The following is a 4739-nucleotide window of genomic DNA, read 5'->3' on the forward strand; positions in this document are numbered from 1 at the left end:
ACACACACACACACACACACACTCACTCACATACTCACGCACTCACACAGACACTCGCACACTCACGCACACAGACACACACACACACAGTCTGGTCAGCTATCCTTACACACACACACTCGCACACAGACACACTCACACACACTCACGCACACACACAGACACAATCACACACACACGCGCGCGCGCACACATGAGTTTATTCAACTCCAACTCCTCCCATCCACACACACACACACCTGTGGATGTGTCTTATGATTTACACTCAACAAAATACGTCAGAATAGTGGCTATTGGATGCCGATTTACCACAATTTCCTACATGGGATCTATTTATCATGAGGTTTTCTAAAAACTAATTATATATTAGTCCTCTCAAACGATTAATCGTGATTAATTGCATACAAAATAAAAGTTTTTGTTTATATAATATATGTGTGTGTGTGCTGTGTATATTTATTATGTATATACACACATGCATGTGTATATTTAAGAAAAATATTTTATGTTTATATAGCCTATAATATATATATATATATAGTGCTGTCAAACGATTCATCGCGATTAATCGCATCCAAAATAAAATTCATATAATTTATATTATATATAAATATATATTATATAAACAAAACATCTTTTTCTTAAATATATACATGCATATATTATGTGAACAAAAACTTTTATTTTAGATGCGATTAGGGCTGCCCTCGACTAAGGATTTTTCTGGTCGACTAGTGGTTGTTAATTTTAAGCATTAGTCGACTAATCGCACATTTATTAATAAACCATTTAAATCATTATTATGAGCCTTTAATTGCCTATGTAGTCTAATATGCACTCAAGCGCATGAATCGGCAGAAGTAATGGTTATGAATGTGTCAGGGAAAAACAGTAAGGAGACTGCATTAACATTGTCTGTGAGTGGCAAAAGTATGTGAATCTCTAGAATTGGCTGTTAATTTGAAGGTGAAATTAGAGAGTTGTTTTCAATCAGTGAGATGACTATCAGGTGTCAGTGCGTGCCCTGTTTTATCTAAAGAACAGGGATCTATCAAAGTCTGATCATGTTTGTGGAAGTGTATCATGGCTGTATCTGGTCCAGGACGGCTTGCCATCATTGATGGAACAATGAATTCTGAATTATACCAGCAAATTCTGAAGGAAAATGTCAGGACATCTGTCCGAGAACTGAATCTCAAGAGAAAGTGGGCCATGCAGCAAGACAACGACCCCAAGCACACAAGTCATTCTACCAAAGAATGGCTAAAGAAGAACAAAGTTAATGTTTTGGAATGACTGAGTCAAATTCCGGACCTTAATCCAACTGAAATTTTGTGGAAGGACCTGAAGCAAGCAGCTCATAGGAGGAAACCCACCAACATCACAGAGCTGAAGTGGTTCTGTACTGAGGAATGGGCTAAAATTCCTATTTGAATTGGTTCATTTGAAAGTAGACATTTCACTCTCTATAGATGCATTTTTAATGTCTGTAAGGTAAAGATATACACAGAGTTTCGCACTCAAATTCACAGAGTCATATTTGCTTTCATTATTTCACAAAAGCACAATTTGTTTTTATTGTGAGTGCACACAAATAAACGTAGAGTCTTTACAGATTTGAAAGATTTATTACTCTTTTCTGTATGACCAAAAATGACCAGTATTTTAGGAGCAAGTGAGCGCACTGGCGCCTCCATCTGTCCTGAGGTAAGCGCTACTGTTCAACTCCACACTCCGCACAGACACAAGAGCACACATTTCTCTAGGTTAACATGGCCTGTGGAATTTTTGTACATTTTTATTTCTTCTGCGACTAAGCGACTAATAAAATTTTGGTCGACTAATGATTAGTTGACTATTAGGGGGCAGCCCTTAGATGCGATTAATCACGATTAATTGTTTGACAGCACTAATATATATATATATATATATATATAAATATATTATATTAATATAAATATATACATGTAAATACATGTAAATATTTTCAAAATATATACTGGTTGTGTGTGTATTTATATATACATTAAAAATATAGGCTACACAGTACACACACATATATTATGTAAACAAAAACTTTTATTTTGGATGCGATTAATTGTGATTATTTGTTTGACAGCACTATATGCATTATGCATTTATTTTATTCTCAGTTTATTCCTTTTATCTATTATTTGTCATGATTAGATGTTATAATTAAGAACGACTAATATTATCAGATATTATTAATCGTGTTTGTACAGTGTGCCTCCATTAAGTAGCATTAATAGAGCTTTAAACTCTTAGCTGTCAGGATTATGGACCTGTTTTGTTGTGTTTTCCCGCCCCATGTGCTCAGTGACCCAGTTTCTCCTCTGTTTGGTTGTGTTCATGTGATTCAGGTGTGTCGTGTTAATTGTCCTCATTACCCCATGTATTTTGAGTCCCAGTCTGTGCATTCTGTCTTGGTCGGGTCTACATTGTGATGTACGTGTGTCTTCTCCCATTCCTGGTTTGGATTATCCCTTGTGTGGACTCATTAAAGACTGTTTATTCTAATCTACATCTCCGTTGTTCACTCCAACACAGTGCGTGACATTAGCGTTCCAACGTTCCACCTGCGGGACGTTTTGCATTGAGTTAAATTTGACAGGAATGCTAAGGGGTTTTAATCATATTTATTACCTTACATATGGAAATGATTGCATGCAGACAGTGCACCCTATTATATTAGTTTGAAAAATGAAAATGGCTATATAGACTATGGGACAAAAAAACTCTTTCAAACTATTTTCTGTATATCAAAATAAAATAGCTTTACCTGAAAATGCGTGTTATATGAGGTTTCATATAAACTGAAGCCAAGGGAATTTATGCAAGACTTTCTTTTGCTCTGAGGATAGCATTAGCCTAAATTTTATTTAGACAAGACATTAGAGGACAGTATAACTGTATTTAATAAAGTACACCTCTATTGTTGTCAACCCTTGTTAAACTGCTAAATATTTCAGTTCTGCCAGACAAATAACAAGATGTGTTGTGGAGCTCCAAGCTGTTATCACATTTAGATGAATTAATGAATTAAACTAAATATCACTGAAACAAAACAGCTAAGAATTAAACAACTAACAAAACGAAGAAACTGCAGCTGATGGCAGGTTTGGCCTGTGTGCGTGTGTGTGTGTGTGTGTGTAGAGAGGGATGTAATCAGTCGCGCAGCCACCCGGCTCTTGGGCCGGTGACAAATCGAAAGTGTCTCGCTGTAGTTTATTGCCCTGATCAGGTCAAACGAAAAATATTGGAGGTCTGGGCGAAGAGACAGTTCCGTCTGCCGCAGATAAATGGACTGATCATTTCTTATTGAGAAACAATTCCTAAAAGGTAGTTTACAGCATGACTGAGGGAAGCAGGCGGTGCAGAGCTCCTACCCTGACCCTTCCCTCCGCCGCTGAATTAAATGGATAGAGAGAGGGCGAGTTTCTGATGGCACAACTCCACCGCAGAGACACTCCATTTATTATGGAGCAGGGGCCTCTGATGAAGTGTAGGCAGAGGGTTCTTCTTCTTTATTTATTTATTTTCTCGCTCTTTCTCTCTCAGGTGAAGTACAAGGCTGGCCTTCAGGCTTCTACACTCCAAATGGATAGAGGGAGGCAATTGAATTTTACACTCCCCTGGTTATGATTAATGCCCATCTGTGATGGCTGTAGAGGCGGGAAACCGCCGCAAGGTGGCGCTGGTAATCCACACGCATCTCTGCTTCCCAGTTCGCATTTCGTGCCCTGAAAGTATATACTTCGCTGATAATGGGAATGTAGGTACTGTTGAGTAAGACTGTACACCAGGATTTCTACATAAAATCATGATGTAACTAGCTAGCTAAATCCATTACCTCAAAATTCACTGATTACTTAAGGTTTGTACATTGCGCTGTAGTTAGGTACAGTTCTTCTGAAAAAGTTAAGAGAAACAACTCCACAAACAACTCTTTCGCTGTTCAAGGGGTTTCCTCGTCAGGTAAAGTGCACTTCATGGCCAAAAGTAAAAGATGTGTCTGCAATTGAACACCATGCATGAAACCACTGGCATTAATGGCTAGCTAACATCTTCTACTCTTCTGTGAAGGCCTTATAGTAGAGTCGTGGATGCAACCATTTTGCCTCAAAGGCCCTCCCATTCTCATAATATTTAAAGACCCCCATGAAGTCTAAATATATATGGTATTTCTGCTGATGAAGCTGCTTATTTCCAGTTTTTTTTAAACATAAAATAGGAGCATTGGTAAGGGTTTTTATAGGTAGATTGTTATAGTTATAGTAACTAAAAGTAAATTTTTAGAGAAACAGATAAAGGTACTGGTATTTTCTGCCAGGCCATTTTCCATTAAGTTTACAGACATTTCCTTTAACCCAGAATACAATGATTAATTCAAAATGTGAGGAAAACACCTTTAAAAAAAAAATCTATATGCTAAATTTCTTTATATTAACACAGTACAGTGGACCTTATTTTTACACACTTTTTATGGTGTTCTAAAATAACTAAAAATGAAGTAAAAATGTGTAAAAACAATAGCAATCTTGATTTTGTTTTTTAGCATTTGCAGTTATATTATTGTAGTATAATAATCATAAAATAAAATAAAAAGAAATGATAAAAATAAATTGTATAAAATAATACAATTGTATTAATTGGAGGTTTGCTGAGGCTCTCTGGTTGAGAACCACTGATGGAGAAAGTCAAAATTACAAAATAATTAC

Source organism: Sinocyclocheilus anshuiensis, unplaced genomic scaffold (genome assembly GCF_001515605.1).
Source record: "Sinocyclocheilus anshuiensis isolate Anshui unplaced genomic scaffold, SAMN03320099.WGS_v1.1 scaffold1306, whole genome shotgun sequence".
Classification (NCBI taxonomy): Eukaryota; Metazoa; Chordata; class Actinopteri; order Cypriniformes; family Cyprinidae; genus Sinocyclocheilus; species Sinocyclocheilus anshuiensis.